Below are 19,086 nucleotides of genomic sequence, written 5' to 3'. Positions count from 1 at the left end.
AAATTCGGTACAAAATAGGTCATAATTCATTTTTGGTGTCTAATAGCTCAAAATATATATTGTCAAATATTGAGATCCATTATGTTATTGTTACAAATAAAAAAATGATTATTTAACCTGATAATTTCTATTAGCTTGTACTAATATATTTTCATGCTCATAATTAGATATTATCATTTTTTTTTCTCATTTGCTTTATTCATTGTTTTAATGTGTAAATAATTAACAATAATTTTGTATCTAAATTACGAAATTTGTTTCATCCTTATTTTAATAAGTTTGTGACTTATGTCTTCTAAGTCTACATACACATGTAATGCACGAACATTAAGTTATGAAATTTTAACTTATTTGTAAGGTAAGAACTCTTAATATTTAGTACTTTAAAATTGATTTTTTAAAAAAATTTGAACTATATTAAAAATACTAATATTTAAGATTTTAAAATTAATATTTTATTTTATATAAATCTTATTTAAAATATAATAAATAAAAAATATTAAAGAAAAATATTTATATTTTATTAAATAACTTTTAAACATTCGTATGTAAACTTCTTATCAATTAAATAGACAATAATAATTGTTTTAAAATAATTTTATTGATTGAAATAAGACGTATATATATATATACACACTAAACTATCTAAACTATAGTTTAATAAAAAAGAACAAGAGAAAGAAAGTCTTGAGGCACTTTTTGAGAACTATTTTCGTCAAATAAAAGTCAAAGTCAGAGAAATACAACGACCCATTTGTGTGGGTTTCTTAAAGTGATCCCACATATTAAATATGAAGTAATTTTTTTCAAACATATATATGAAAAACATTCCCCTTATTTTTTTCTCTTTTTCCTTTTCAAGATAGTGGTAATTTAGAGGGTTCATTATTGGATAAATTACTTATATACATCTTTATTTATTTTTTATAATTTCCATTATTTCCTATCATTTCAAAATATTTTCAAAATCCCTTATTTTTCCCAATTTTCAAGTCAATGTAAATGGCCAAAAACATCCTTTAAGTATACCTTAAACTCAAACTACATCCTTAATTATATTATTATTGTGAACAAAAAATATCCCTGAACTATTTTGAAAGTTACAAGTTACATCCCTCCTTAATTTTCTATCAAAAATCTAACGACCATCTCCTAATGAAAAGAGATTTTGTCCCCTCACCGTCTTCTTAAACATAGAACAAACATTGTCTTTGCTAAAAGGATTTGTGAATGAAGTTGAAATGTCATTTGTGGAACTTTTTTTCCTACGTCGATTAGACAAGTCATTTTTTTTATATTTTAAGAATTTGTTTTCTTAGATAAAATATTTTTCAAAAACTTTGGCCAATTAAATATGAAAAATTGAAAATATATTTTTAAAAATTATTTTTCCCAGCACCAAAATACACACTAATTAAGAGTTCAAATCCTTCTATTTTAGTATCACATAATTTATTTTTTTATGTCCAAAAACAAATCTGCAAGGTTTACATCTGATTTTTATGTTTAAAGTTTTCATTTAATTAGTTGAGAGTATTGGAAATTTGATGAATGTTGTTGGAGGAGTAACGTACTAATTAAAAAATGAAAAAATAAAGCAAACTCGAAATAGCATGGGATCAATAAGATTCTTGATAGAAAAGCTAACAACATAATAACAAGCTCAGTAAAATTAAAAAAAGGGACAAACCAAAGTTGAACAAGTCCTAGGTTATAAATCTTTAAGCCTTAATTAATTAATATTCCTACAATAATGCTAGTCATAGGATACCTTTTAATGTGATTACTAGTTTACTACTTGATAGAGAAGATCAGTGAGTGGGCAAAATTGCTTGCCTTTATTGGAATGTTGTGTGCTTCTACTTAAAGTGGTTAGTTTCTTGATAGAAAGTTAACAGAAGGATGTAACTTGCAGTTTTTTAGATAGTTGAAGGATGTTTTTTGTTCAATGTAATGATACAAGGATGTAGTTTGAGTTTGAGGTATAGTTAAGGGATGTTTTTAGCCATTTACTCCAAACATATACCAGCCTTAACTCACGTTTCCCCTTCCTTTTTTCAATCCTTTAGTCTCTCTAATTTCATTCCACAATCTTAGCAGTTACAATTTTCATACCAATTTGATTTTCAAAAGGATTATCTCTCCAATCAAATTCAAACTACTCAATAGGTACAGTGCGTCTCCTCCATAGTCGTCTTTTTTAATTTTATTTTTTTCTTCTTTATTTCCTGATACATATGGATCAGGATCCTTCTTTTAGTATTGGTATTACTCAACTAAACTCTTCTAATACTAGACGAAAATATGATTATGATGATGATAAATGGGCTGAAAACAGATCTAAACTTTTGCATGACCCATTAGCAATGAAGAATCAAAGTATTGACAAGGCGAATAAGGAGGTTCTTTTCATCTTCAAAAGCCAATGTTGAAAAAAAAAATCCCATAAAGGGGAAGAAAGGCAGCACCGGCAATTTCCCGACCTATATTACCTACAATATGTGTTCTTCATCTATTTCCGACTTTTTTTATGTTTGATATGGTCTATAGTGTGTTAGGTCGAAATAAGCCAATACATTATTTTTATCATGTGGTATGGTATATGATTTGTTGGGGAAAAAATGATACATTGTTGTTGATACATTGTCATATTGTTTTGTAGCTTGTTTTAAGTCTTCCGAAATTATACATAAAATTCTAATTTTGATTTTTTTTGTTTTTCGATATATTGCCATTAATGTATCAAATTTTATATAGTACAAATTATTTTGATGGGATGTAATTTGCCGAACAGTGTATCATATTATAAAATAGTTTTAAAATGACACTTAAATAACATATAATGAATATATGATGTTTCATTTTGTATCAGATACAACTATCATCAAGTGGTATTGAGTACCAGTTACTATTTTTATCATTATGTATCAACTAAACAGTAAGATACTTTGTAGTTATTATAATGTATCATGTAATTAACATTTTTATTCACCTTTTAGTTCAAATTTAATTCATTTTTATTATGTATCTACGGATTGTTTGTAGTGACTGCGAAATATTTGTAGCTGTCTTTGCCGAATTCCTTAGCGATGAAGTCAACATCCCATCTAATGATTTCTGTGTTGACTATCTTCGCACAAGATATGCAACATTGTTATGTAAGTAGGTCTCGACAAAGCCAAGGCGGGATATGTTAGCGATAAAGATGATCCACCAAAGCCAAGAGCTATTTCAATCCACCACAACAAGATGACTTGGTTCATGTAGATTAGTGATTATGTACCAATTCACATACAACTTTTGATATTTTATTGTTTTTAAGATACATTAACTAATGTTTTGAAAGGTTTATTATTTCTGAAGATACACTTTCTCAAGTTTTACCCTTTTTCTGTAATTTTTTTTTTGTGTATTTTGAATGTAATTTTCAATATTTTTAGTACCTTGTTACAGTTTGTCTATTATAAATAAATAACACATCATAACACTTGATACTTTCAAATATTTTTTTGCAACAAATTTTCTATAGCGATAGAGAAACCACCTTGTTTTCTCAGACGACTAAACCATTAGATCTTCCAATTTTTTTGTATATTCAACGCCAAGTAAGGTTTCTTTGAAGGAAACTTCATGTTTTGAACTATGAGAAAGTATATAATTGATTTGTATATCATATAATTGATATTTTGAAACGATTTTTGTTTGTTTTGTTGATTCGAATGGTTCATAAAAAAATTTATTTTGTTTATAAATCGTATATTAACAATTCTAATCTTATATTTTTGTTCAAAAAATTGAATGTCACAATTTGTATATATTAACCGTATATGATTCGACAAAAAGATGTGTGCTTTAATTTGATAAAAAAAATCTCTTTGTAAATTTTACTGTATATACATTTATACGATTTGTATATTGTTTACTTGATAATATTGTATGAAAGTAATTAATCGTATAAATTTCTAATACAATGTATATGTGTAATTAATTGTATAAAATTAGTATGTCAATGTATATATGAATCGTGTATGATTCGACAAAAAGGGTGTGTTGTAATTTGTTAATTTTTGGTGTAATCTGTTTGTATATACAATTGTGACAAGTTTGTGTATTGTTTAATGTTTCATACAATTGTATATAAATGTGACAGGAATTGAGTGAAATGAACTGTATATAAATGCATTGTATATAATTGGTAACTTTGTATATAAATTTTATTTGTATATGAGCGTATGTAAAGGCGTAGATCCAATTGTATAGATTTTGCCATAGACCCTGCATTAACTTCAAAATCTTGAATTAAACCGATTGAAAACGAAGGTGGATTGTCAACAACTTGGACATGCAATGGCGTACCTCTCGTAATTCTCTTAGATGGAGTCGAATCATCCATTTTGTTTTGAAAAAAACGGATAATCTGATAAATAATGAGAGAATTTTCTTTAAAAAAAATATCATAAAACTAACAAGCATAATACATATGTAAACAAATGTTGAAAAACGAAAAGAAAAAAAGATTCACCCAAGATTTTGACAGTTTCTTGCGAAAATTGAAAACACGATTAGAGGAAGAAGGTGGAATTTGAATTTTCCCAATTTCAAATTGGAAGTGGAAGAGTGATTTTAGGAGAAAAATAGGGAATAGAGACAGGAGAGATAAAATTGATTTTGTATGAAATCATATACAAAATCTGATTAATGCTACTTTGATTCGGTATACAAAGATGTGGTGGGTCCCATTATTAATAGCAAAAAACTGAAATTGTATTTACTGACAATAAATAAATTAAACTATACCCTAATTGACTAATAACCTAGGTATGTTTGCCAACTCGCGTAATTTTTCCTTTTTTTTATTATAAAACCATTAAAAGTTGTTAATCCAATAACCCAATAACAATAAATCAATTACACTTTTTTCGGTTTGATTTATCGGTCGATTTGGTTTTTGCACACCCCCTATGGTCCACCAAGGGGTGAAAAGTTTGGAAAGAAATTCAAAATAACAATTTAATGAAATCTAGAAACTTTGATATACACTTGATACACATGATATACAGTAATTTACATGGTCTACGAATCCTTTTATGGCCCGTAAAATGATCTACGGATCGTGGATCGAATCCGTGGAATTCAGTTGCAAAGTTTGAGTCTTTGATCTCAAACTTGTAACGACCCGAGCCTACACCCTAGAAGTTACACGGCGTACAAGACTGCGAAAAGCCTCATAACATTCATAACATAAGATAATCGAAATAGTGCGGAATTAAAACCTTTATTTAAATCCATACAATCAAAAAATTTCATTCAAAACAACAGAAGTCTATAGTCTCACATGGCCATCTAAAAACATTCTTGAAACAAAAGTAGGGTCACGGCCCTTTACAGTAGAAAGTTTAAAAATGTCTATTACATGAAAGAAAGGAACATCAATAAAGCATGTGTCCTCGAATGTATGAGGGCATAACAATAGCCTTGGAAGAACTCAATCCAAGCCCTTGAACTAGACGGATAGCAACTCACATGCCGGAATCTACACTTGTAGTAAAATAAAAGAAATATGGGTTAGCACACAAAAATGTACTAAGTATGATGACCATGCAAAAATCATGCTTAAAAAGGACATTTTGGTGAAAACCATGCATTATGCCAATTTCTTTTGAAACATCAAATACAATAGTATAAGAAGCATAAAATACAAGTATAATCATCATACTAGTTATAATCATCATATTAAAACATAATCAACATATAAGTCATTTCATCACATTAAGCTTCCACCTTAGGTAGCCCTCAAGCTATACTTTGTGCAATGTATGAATAGTGTCCCATACCACCATCCACACTAAGTACCACATTAAGGTCACCAAAAGTGAACTTACCATTCTTCCTTTTCACCTTTAGACAGTAGTCATTCATAAGGAACATAAGTCATGACAAGGACAATAACTCATAATACAATCCAATTGACATGCATCATCACATTAGACATTTAAGTCAACATTCTTCATTAGCTTCATTAAGAGCACTTTCATTCATTAATCATTAAGACATTAGAGAACTCACTATAGGCCTCCAAAGCCTACTCGTGCAATGCATGAATGTCATCCCATACCACCTCCCACACTTCATAGAACTTCTCAAGAAACCATAATGCACATCTCACATGATGGGAATAAGTGTTTAACCGACATAGACCATGAGAGCTAAATCATGAAATCCGGTGTCATATAACCTTACACCGAAGGAAGGTGTTCTACTTGCCTACGGTAGAACTAAGTACATTTTAGCTTAGGTGGATCCACTAGTTATACCTATGTGGACACATAGTTAATGGATAAGAAAGATGTTCATTGAAACCTGGCCTAAACATGGGGAGAGCTTCAATCTTACCAAATCATCTCAGTGCTTAGCCTACATTCCCATAGAGTAATTAATTACTTTAACATTTTTACACATGAGAGGGTGCCATTGGCCTACCGACCCATAGTACATTTATTAATCACATGAAAGGGTGCCATGAGCCTACCGATTCAAGGTACATTAGGAAAGGTCATTGGATCCTCATGAAAGGGTGCCATAAGCCTACCGATTCAAGGTTCATCATTAACATTCATGGAAGAGTGCCATAAGCCTACCGATCCCAAAGTTCATTAACATCATTTATGGAAGGGTGCCATAAGCCTACCGATTCCAAGGTACATTATTATTATGCATGGAAGGGTGTCATTAGCCTACCGATCCAAGATTCAACAATCAACAATACATTCATTTATACAAGAAAAGGATGCATGAAGCCTACCAATTCAAGATACAACATTACATTGAAGAACCCTTAATCATATTTCAATTCTTCATAATTTCCCCTTCAAGGACATGAATCACAAGTCACCAACACATAAATAATTTTCCACAATTTAGGCATGGAGAATGATATAATTCAATAACCTAAAGCAATTTAGACATATTCTATTCACATACTTTCATAATCAACAAACCCACTTCATAAAGGTACAATTTAGGAATTGAGGAAATTCATGGGTTCTTAGAGTATTTTCATCATAAATCATCAATTAAACACTAATTCAATCATAATTTGTCATTAATAAACCATTGAAAACGTTTGAAGAAGGAACCCATGATTTAGAGTAAAACCCTAGGTTTTTGAGAAACTTGAAAACTTTGAAATCTAACTTTGAATGGACTCTAGGGGTGAAAGCTACCCCTAGATGAAGGATCACCATACCTTAGTGGAGTTTTCCTTTAAATTTGAGAAGAAGTACTTTGAATCTTCAAGCCCTAGCTCCCTACTTCTTCTTCTCATTCTTTGGGAACTTCTAGAGAGAGAATTTTTTAGAGAAAGAGCTCTTTTGATTTGATTTGGATTTTGGAGAATAAAAGAGTAAATGAAGTGTTTTATGACTTAAAACTATTTATATAAGTGATATAAAACAATTAAAAATGACCCCACACAATAATTAAGTAAAAGGAAATTACTTAAAAACCCCCAACTTAGGCAGCCCCCGTCAGGGACCACACCCACTTGGACGGCTCGTCTAGGGGACCACGACTCGTGGTGGTGCCTGTGGTCCCTTGGGCAGTAGCTCCCTCAACTTGCCATGCCTCCCATGAGGCCAAGGCATGACCACGAGACCTCCCATGATCTGTGGTCATGACCACGAGTCGTGGTGAAGGTCGTGGTCTTGAGGCAGTGTCAAGGCTTCCCAAGCCTTGCCTCCAAGCGCCTAAGTGATCTTCACGATCCCCCTCTATGGCTCGTCAAGGGCACCACGGCCCATGGTAGTGCCCATGGTCCCTTGACCAGTAGCACCCTCAACATGACATTTCTCCCAAGAGGCCAAGGCAACCCCACGAGCCGTGAAGTGGCTCTTGAAGGGGAGCCTTAGCTTGACACCATTTTTGGGCACACTGTCTCACCAACCACGGGTGGCACCACCACGGGTCGTGAAGACCCTCGTGGTCATGGTAGGCAGTGGCTAGGCCTAGTTTTAGGCATCCTTGGTCCCCTAACCATGGCCTTCATCCAAAACCCTTAGCCCTTGCCCTTAACCCTTTACGGTAACTCACACGTTTAGGCTCTAGTTCACTTACTAATTTTCCGGGTTGTTACAAAACCACGAGCTGAATTTACAACCCGTAATTTCAATTTGTAGTTCTTGAAGTAGAAATCTCAGATAGAAGTGTATGTAGTAAAACAGTCATAACTTTTCATTCTGAACCAAGATTAAGGAAAGTTTGGTGGTGTCGGAAATAAGACTCATAGGTCTTTTATTTGGTTGGTTATGAGCCACATAATTACTCGTATTCTAAGAGATATGATCATTTGAAGTTGATCCTGATATGATTTCATGAAAAAACTTAACAAGTTAGAAAGGCTTTGAACTTGGCTTAGTGCTAGGGGTCCCTAATGACCCTAAATCACTTCTGATACACTTACTACACTTGGTAATGAACCTTAACATACATAAACAACTAGGAACCATTCATACGTACGATTCCGATTTTATCTTAAAAATTTCTTTTAGGGTGTTACAAATAACTTTAGTGAAAGTATAATGGATACATCATTTGGTGGAGGAAGTCAGTTGGGAGACCAAGTTAGACAAGTGCAACAAATATCTCTATTTTTCGACGGTTCATGTACTTTCTTTATCATTACGTTCGAGGATGAATAAGTATTTTAGTGATTGATGATGTAACGACCCTCGTGGTCACTTTGTGTTTTTTGCATGTTTTTTCATGTTTTATCATTTTTAATAGTTTCGATATGTCATTTGAAATCTGCAGCGATGGGTGACACAATTTTCGAAATGATTAGATGGATAATGAGGGAGTTTTTCAATTTTAAAGGTTTTTTTTAGTAATTAAAGAGAACTTTTATTAATTACCACTGAACTTTATTATCCAAGGGCAAACTAAATAATTTAGTTTCTTCTAAGTATCCTACTTTACCAGAAATATACTCAAATATTAGATTATAGACATTATACCTACATTCTGTTAAGACATAATTCTCAAAGGGAGAAAATATAACTTAATAGATGGTGGATATGTCATATTAGCTAAATTTCATATGCTTAGATTGAGAAGTTTAAACTCCTTGCACATTTAAGTATACAAATTTTAACTCAAGCCACCATGACATTTTTTTTTGTAACACCTAACCGTAGATAGTCCTACATATAGCCTCAATTAATTATGAAGGTTGGAAAATCGAAAAGTTTGATCAATCAATATTTAGATAAATGAGATCGAAATCAAATTATAACAGTTGTTTTAGATCTGAAAGGTGATTTTTGACTTGATTGGATAGTTAGTTTGGATCTTGAGGATTTTGAGAATGTTTTGGGTCTTGGATAAATTTACACTTAGTTTCTAATTTACCCTTATCATTAATTATAGTCATTTCACTGTTACATTTTTCAAGACATTGTATTTATTAGGGAAAATTACGCAGTTAAACAAACTTATATTATTTAATTACTCACCATAGCTATAGTTTGTTATAATTACCATTCGCGACTAAAATTAACCATTAATTATGTGGGCTGACTTCAAGTTGTATAATTAGTTACGTTTGTATATGTATAATTTGCCACATTTGTATAATTCGTAACTAACAATTCTTTCGTAACTAACAATTCTTTGTTTGATATTTACTTGTATACAGTGGTTTGTATTTGTATATGATGATGATTTCATTTGGTTTTTCAGTTTTGCATCATATATATTCTATTTTTTTTGTTTATTATAACTTTTTAAAGTTTGTATAAACGTGTAGTTTTTGGATTTTGTATAATATAATTTATATAATGTAATTTGTATAATATATTTTGTATAATTGTTCAAAGTTCATATGTTTATGTTTGAATCAATTCGCTATTTCGAGTTTTATTATATTTGTATAATTTCAGACTTATATTACTCAATTATACAAAAACACGTGAATTATACAAACGTACCTGCGAATTATACAAACGATATGTGAATTATACAAATTATTGTCCTCTCTCGCTCGCCTCTCTCCTCCCTCTCCCAATCTCCCTCGCCTCTCTCCTCCATCTCACAATCTCTCGCCATAATATACAATTATCTAACCGATATACATATACAATTCACCTCTCTCCCAATCTTTGCCTTCTCTCGCTCGCTTCTCTCCTCCCTCTCCCAATCTCGCTCGCCACTCTCCTCCCTATAACATGTAGATACGAATTGTAATTAGGAAACTATAGCTAAGGAGTATAATTAGGCTATTTTTGAGTGGCTATATGCAAAAGTTCCTCTATTTATTACTCCCTCTGTCCAATAATAGTTGTCCACTATTGACTTGGTACACCCCTTAAGAAACTATAAATAGAAGGATAATTTTACTATATCGCCCTTTGAATATAATAAATACAATGTCTTGAAGAATGTAATAGGGAAATGATTATAATTAATGATAAAGGTAAATTAGGAACTAAGTGTAAAATTATCCATTGATTTTATAAAGTGGACAAGTTATAAAGTGGACAAGTATTGTTGGACATCTATTTTTAGTATAGTGGACAAGTATCGTTGGACGGTTAGAGTATAATCAAATGGTTATATAGTAAAATTACCCTTTTATTTATAATTTTTTACAAAGTGTGTAAAGTCAATCGTGAACAAGTGTTATTAGATAGAGGAAATAATAAAAGGTTAGACATTCCTTGTATAAATTATGTTATCTTTTCCTACACTTCTGTTCCATATATTTTCATTGAATTCTAGATATTCTACATCTACTAAGTCCACTAACAAAGAGGCCATAAATATATCCAAATTCCTATGTATATTTAGGAGCTTAAGCCCACTCGGAATTTTATGTTTTCAATTGTATAGCCATTATTTTATAGGAGAAATTTCACAAATAACCACTAAAATAACTTAATTAGGCTTTATAGTTATAGTTTGCTAATTATGATTCGTAGCTACATGTTAGAGGGAGGAGAAAGACGAGCGAAATTGGGAGAAGGAGGAGAGAGGCGAGCAAGAGAGGTGAATTGTATTTGTATATTTGTCAAATTGTATATGTATATCTGTCAGATAATTGTATATATGTAACTGGTATACATATGTATTTGTATATCTGACGAGCAAGATTGGGAGAGGGAGTATAGACGAGATGAGCAAGATAGGACTGAGAGTGGAAAAAGACGAATCATATTTGTATATGTATAAGAGAGTAGAGAGAGAGAAAAGGAGAGAGAGGAAGAGAGGAGAGATGCACACATAATTATAGCTAAAAATAAGCTGAGAGTGATAATTAATTCAAACTATAGTTATGTTAGCTGATTAACTAGTATATGTTTGCTTATCTGCACAATTTCTCCTATTTTTTAATAGAGATGTTTTAAAATTTTGGTATACAACATTAGATATCGATATATATAATAATAATATACGCAAAACTTTGAATTTGTTTCACTCTAATGTTTAAAAACTTGATATACAGTACTCTCTCCGTCTCTTTTACTTGTCGAATTTTGACTTGGCACTTACTAAGAAAATAACGATTGGTATAGTGAGTTTACCATTTTACTTCATATTAATTGATAAAGTCTTAAACATAGGCCAAACACATATACAACCCCTCTAACTTGTCCACATTTTTCATTTTGACACTTTATCTTAGTCTTGTTCTATTTTAACCCTTAAACTCCATTTTTTATGTACCATTTTAACACGAAATACTATTTTTATGATTTCTTTATTTTTATATATATTCTTCAATTGCAACTTCTTATTTTAAATCGACATGTGTCAATTAATTTTAGTTAAAAAATTAAAATTTAACAAAAAATAATTCTTTTTAAAAAATAATAATTTCTTTTTAAGAGTGTTATGTATTTTTGTGTGAAAAATAACCGACAAAATTGTGTTGGTTTTCTTTCTTTAAAATCACCGACAACCTAACAAAGTCAGTCGAGTTTTAACATTGGTTAGTAGTGTTATTAACAAAGTCAATCGAGCCTTTTTGAAGATGGGTTTTTTTATTTGTATTAATTTATATTAAAAATTATTTGCGTTAAATTTAGATAGCTTAGATGATAAGAAAAAATAAATAAGTAGTGTTATTTAATTTAATTGAATGTTTAAGAAAGAAAATCAAAGAACTTTCGTCAATTTATTTTCATGCAAAAATACAGAGAAATATCAAAAATTAATATTATTGTTTGAAAGTTTTTATGTTCGTTCGCAAATATTTAATTTTTTCACGAAAATTAATAGGCACACGCCTATTTTTTTAAAATAAGAAATTGTTATTGAAGAACATAGATAAAAACAAATCATAAAAATTAGTATAAGTGTTTAAATGGTACAGAAAAAATGGAGTTTAAGGGTTAAAATGGGACAAGGCTAAGTTGGAGTGCCAAAATGAAAATTGAGGACAAGTTTGAGGGGTTGTGTATGTGTTTGGCCTTAAACATATTTACTCACTACATTTTTCAAAGACATTAACTCAATGTTAATAAACTGAAGGTCTAATAAGAAGAAAAAAATTGTCATTTCTTGATTTGTCAAAAATGACAAGTAACAAGGGAAATCAAATTAGAAAATATTTGGCAAGTAAATAGGGATGAAGGGGGTACAATACACCCAATATACAATATTATATAAAATTATAAGATGTATTATACACTAATATATAAATTTTTATTTTAACTCTTTGTACCCAATTAAACAAACTCCCTTTTTATTTTTAACTCTTCGTACCCAATTAAACGATGTAAATTTTTGAATAATTAATTTACTTGTCCCTTTAAAATAATTTTTTTCCCCTTTTTCTATTTTAAAAGGCCAGGAGGTTTTTTTTTTTTTTTTACTTTCTTCTGATATTAGTCTTTCCATTAAATATTACATAAAGTACTAACAATCAAATTTAAATTTTCAAAATATTGTTAATGTGAATAATTCAATAAAACAAATTCTTAACAACTGAGTAATTTCTTAAAGAAAGTATTAAGTCAATAACGGACTAGTAAAAGTAATTAAACGGAGTAAGAAAAAAATTAAAAAATCTTAGAGGTCTAAAATGTTGTTGATGGTTCTTTCGTTGTTACTCACAAGTAAAGGTACTTAATGATTATATGCATTTTTTTGGTCTTAAATTTAGTGTTCGGAATTTATATTGGATTTATATTATAAATCCGATTATTTTGAATATACGCGTCATAGGGCCTCATTTGGATGAAAACGCTCTCTATCAAGAATTTTTCCATATCAAAATCTCAAAGTCGAGACCACTAATTAAGGAAGGAATAGCCCCATTCGATCATCTGTTGCATCACATCCATCAATGGTGGTAATATATGTATTCATGTGTTAAGCTTAAGTGATTTTCTACTTTTTAAATGATAAAAGGATCATAGTTGTCATTTTACTATAAAAAATAAATTAATATTTATCATTCGTTATGTTTTTTTTTTTTTTTTTNTTTTTTTTTTTTTTTTGCAAAAATATACTCCTACAATTATATTTAAAGCTACATTTACCAACTTATTAAAACTAGTTATATTTATTGTTATGTGAGATGAAGTTAAAGTTTTGTTTAGACATGCAATTTGAAATTTTAAGTTGTATGTTTTACTCATAAATATAGAAAATTCATAAGTTGTGAAAAGTATCAAAATTGTTCCAATTTTTATACTCCCTCCGTTCCATTTTATTTGTCACATTTTTACTTTGTACTCTCATTAAGAAATGATGAACTTTACCCTTCTAGCCCTTTTTTTTTTGGAACTCAAGTTTTCAATCAATGAATATGAATTAATTTATTTTGATTAATTAATTTAATCAATGAACATGAATCATTTACTTAGTTTTTCTAAGTTGGTCAAATGTATATTTTCAAGGCTAATAACTCACAAGGGTAAAAAAGGAACGATATGGTAATTTATGCATTGATTTTATGAAATGACAAGTATTATGAACCAACTATTTATAGAAAGGGATGACATATAAAATGGGACAGAGGGAGTACAATCTTACCAAATAAGCAAAAGTTCAAAATAAAAGTATAATGCATTGTAAAAAGTTATTCTAAAACTATGTAACGTTTATTGATCAAACTTTAATTCATTAAAAAGATAAAATTGAACATGTGTTGTAGTATATTACTCTTTAATAAAATGGAACATAAATTATAGTGTACTACTCTTTTATAAAAATGAATATGAATAATATCATTAGTAACTATATCATCATGTTCATATTCTGCTTATGTTTCATCACTCCTTTGGTTATATTCTCGCAAAAAAATTATGTAGATAAAAAATAATAATTTTTTTCTTTACAAAATATAAATTTGCGGGTCAACTTTTGTATTTGAAAAATGTGAAGTCATGATATGAAATTTTCAAATTAAACTATTTGGAGAATTCAGGATTTCATCTCATGAATTTGAAATCATGAGATGGAAAAATCACATGTCAAAACGCTGATTTCATCTCATGATTTCAAATCATCAGATGAAATCGTATGTTCAAATGCCTAACTAAGTTTAAAAAGAATGGGAAGTGTCATATTTGTCCTTATACTCTTACAAAAAAAATTATATTTACATTCAGTTATACTTTTTTTAATACATATTTATCCGTATCATCCAACTTTGAGTTCATATTTGCCATTGGATTGTCAAGTCCTATGTGTCAACTTTTATTATCCTACGTGATACCTACATAAATATATTTTTATCACAATTAAAACTTGATTCCAATATAATTATTATACCCACACATCTAACCCATTAAATCCATTCCTAATACCATATTTGCCTAGTCACTTTTCCATAGAAAAACGTAAGCATCAATAAAAATGTATTTATGTTGGTGTCACGTAGGATAATAGGAGTAAAAAAAAATTAAATTTAATTGTTCAAACACAAATAAGAACTCAATCTTGAATGATAAGAATAAATATATCAAAAAAGTACGATAAGATAAATATAAACTTTTTTTCCAAAGTACATGCACAAATATGACTTTTTTAAAAAAGAAATAAAACCTCTCTTCTTCAACTTCTTTGACTATATTAATTTCTTTTGTCATTTTTTTTAATTTTTAATTTTTAATTTTTAATTTTTATTATTATTATTATTATGATCATTTTACTTTTGTCATAACCTGACAAAAAGATTGAAACTCTTTAAAAACAGGTTGGTAAAGAGCATTAATTTTTCTATACCTACAATTTGATCCACTATCTATGACCCCTCAATAATTCCATAAGTGTTCCTTTTTTTTTTTTAATAAAATATTTAGAAAGAAACTCACAAGTTAAATTATTCAAATGTTAATAAAATATGTATAAAATCAATAGCATCTTTGGCTTCTATTTCATCACACTGATTGGTTAATAAAATATGTATAAATTCCAAATCATACCAACGTCAATTATTAAAGGGATTCAAAGCTCAAGTTGATAAATTAATTTATCGCAAATAAATTTTATTTTTGAGTAGGTGATATCTCTCGAATATAAAATTTGGGGCTATTTATAGATAAGATTTGAGCTAATTTTGAATTAAATTTTAGTCTTAGTTTATTGAAGTTTGAAGTTACATTAGTATTTATATCAAAAGTATCTTAAAATTTACAATGAATGGTATGAAAAATGTATTTATGTTAAAAGTTTAGTTATGTTAAATTTTCAGAAACTAACATGAAATTTATACAAATTTTTATGCTTATAAACAGATTTCATATCTGAGTTATGTGTGAGATTTGGGGTGTGTGTGTTTTTTTCAAAAAATTAATATGAACTTTATAAAATACAATTGTAATACATAAAATTGTGAATTTTTTTTTCAAAATGTTGGGCGATTTCACACAAATTTTATACAGTTTTCATACCTGAAAAAAGTTAGCAAATTTAAAGAAATTTTTTTGCCTTGAGTGAATTTTTTAAACCTCAGAATGAAATTTTGTATTTATTTGTTATTTTTTTTACTTGGCGCACATATTAAAAAAAAATAATTGACTTAATTTACTATTTTACGTCTATTAGTTGATAGAATTTCAAAATCAATTACTCATTAAAGAGGTTCTACCTTATTCAAAACATTAACTCTCTAAATAAATTGAGGATATAAGAATTAAAATATATTTTTTTTATTTTAATTTATCAAAAATAACAAATAAAAAGTTAAAATTAAATAAATAAAAAGAGACACGGAGAGTATATTTATAAATTCAGTCAAACCGACTATTAGATGCATGCTTTTATTTCGTGGTGAAACTGATGATACTATTAATACAACTATCCATTATTCCATTTAATACAAATTAAATTACCCTCTCCGTCCTCGTTTAAATATTTTATTTCTTTTAGTCTTTTCAAATTGAACTAAAGTCATATTTCAAGCAAATATCTCAAACTTTTAATAAAGTAGTTCACTTAAATATTTTTTATTCAAATTTTGAAGAAAAAAAAATATTTTTATTTTTCTATTAAATAGTTAAGTTAACTAAATAAAAATAATAATTTAAGTGTACGTATCAATCTCAAGAAAAAATGTAGGTTGAAATTAGGGGTGACAAAATCAATCTTAGACAACCGAACTCATTTAAATTTGGACGGATTATTGAACAACCTATTTATTAGCTCAACTCATTAAAAATTGGACTGATGTGTAGCCCAAATAAACTAATGAGTAATTGTGTCAAATAATATCGATTTTCAAAATTTAAAATTAAATCTAACCTAATCAAACCACACCAAATGTCGATTTTTTAAATCGATTTTGTTTAAATTGTGGCTCGATTTGATTTTTTAACCATACTCATGAATAATCTAGCCATAATAAAGAGAAATAATAATTTTATTAGGTACTAAAATCTTATAAACAAATAAATAAAATAATAAAAACTTAGTAAAAATTGAATAATTGATTTTGATCTGAACCATTTTAATCCAAACAAATTTTAATTGAAATGAATCTCAACTGATTTATTGTCTTGATCCATTTTAACCTTTTCAAATATAACTTAACCCATTCAATTATCACCCCTAATTAATACTCCCTCTATTTCATATTAATTGAATTGAGACATTTTTCATTTTTCAAATTAACTTAATTATTCAATTTTTAAGAATATTTTTAGAATGTTTTTTCAATTTTATCCTTCATTAGTTGTTATTGAAATTAGTTATTAATTAATGTTTAGTTATTGTAATCATAATTTTGATAATAATTAATAAGGGTAAAATTAAAAAGTTATGCTTAATTTATATCTTAATCTTCTTTTTTAAAGGGTGTGAAATATTTTAATAATTCAATTAATATGAAATGAAGGAAGTACGAAAGTAATAATTGCATAAACAATTGGGATTTCTATTTTATAATGTGTATAGTCTGAATTTTAGATATGTAGCATGAAAATGACTCGTTTGGCGTGTTTTTCAAGAAGCATAGGTCTATTGGAAGAAGTAGGTAATGTATGGCTTCATTATTGACTTTATAATATGTGCTGCCATTGTTTGTGTTCAAGGTCCACCTACTATTCAAACCATACCTCTAAAAATCATTTTTCATATTTCAATATCATCTGAATCATATCCTTCATTTATCACACATTTTAAACTCGATCATTATGAGAATAAGGAGAAGGAGTGGAAGGTTATAAAAGAAAAGGTTGAGCAAAGCATCAGAGAGGAAGTTATGAATGCAATGAAGGACAATAGAGTCATATGATTTTCATCCTAGCCGCAAATTCATCCGTAGACACTTCTATCTCTAACCTTCTTATAATCTCAAGTTCCATAAGTAATTATCTGTTTATTCTCGAGAATCAACAAAATAGTAAGCATAAGATTAAGAGAACGTAAACACTACTAAAAATAATGAAAAAAGAAAATTGTCTGACAGAAGATCGACGGATAGGTTCGATCCAGAAAATTGAGAAAGTAGAACAAGTATATATAATATAAACTTTTATATATATATTGATCAAGTTTTACATTAAAATTATTTCAAATCATACTTTTTGTAGATTCTAGAATTTTTAATTATGATCTCAAATCATACGTCAAAATACTGATTTTGAGGGTACCGTACAAATCGTATCGCATGGTATATATAATAATTTTGCTAAAACGCTTGCAAATTAAATTTCTCTCAATATGCATGGACGGATCTTGAGGGTAGCGAGGAGGTATATACAAAAAATTACATGGTATATATATAATGATTTATTTTTTTATGTATACATATAGATTTTGAACCTCCTAGCTAGTTAAGGGGGTTCAAAATTCACCTTGAATTTCTAGTTCAAATTAAATCTTAAGCACCATATTTTTATATTTCAAACCCCCTTACACCTTGTTTGGATTGTTGCTACATGTTGTATTGTATTGTTAGTTTAAATACAATGTTTGGTTTGATCGTTACTTAAATCTTATTGTATCGTATAGTTTAAATTCATCCTTAGGTGAAGGACAAACAGTCCCATTTTGTGTAACTACTAATTTGGTATGATCACATCGTCACCTTAATATTTTCTTCTTATTTTATCTTTACTTATTAAATTATTATTTAATAATCTTAGTTTTTCCTTTACATTGCCCTTTTATAATCACTCTACCAAATTTATTTTTTTAGGATTGTCATTCAAATAATAGACGTGTGAAAATAAATAACGATAGAGAATGATTCAGTCTATCCAAATAATATATTCACTAAAGCAATACAATATGATATGTCATAAAACAATTCATAACAACCATCCAAACAGAATGCTAGTGAAAATCTTAAATCCATCAATACGATAAAAAGTGAACACCAAGGATGTGTTTAGTATGAAGGAAAATGTTTTCCTAGAAAACAAGTTGATTTTTGACTTATTTTCTCATGTTGGTTGGTGAGTAGAAAATATTTTCCGAAAAAGATTTTTAGTGTTTGATTTATGAATGAATTTTATTTTGAGAAATATCTTTTATTTTTACTAGGTTGAAAATAATTTTTGAAATTGAAAATATTTTTTAAAAACAAACTTAAATTTTTTTGGGGGTGGGGTGGGGGGGTGGTAGGGGGTGGGTTGAGGG

The sequence above is a fragment of the Solanum stenotomum genome, chromosome 10, assembly GCF_019186545.1.
Source record: "Solanum stenotomum isolate F172 chromosome 10, ASM1918654v1, whole genome shotgun sequence".
NCBI classification, from domain to species: Eukaryota; Viridiplantae; Streptophyta; class Magnoliopsida; order Solanales; family Solanaceae; genus Solanum; species Solanum stenotomum.
The sequence above is the reverse complement of the archived record's forward strand: the minus strand, read 5'-3'. Positions refer to the sequence as shown.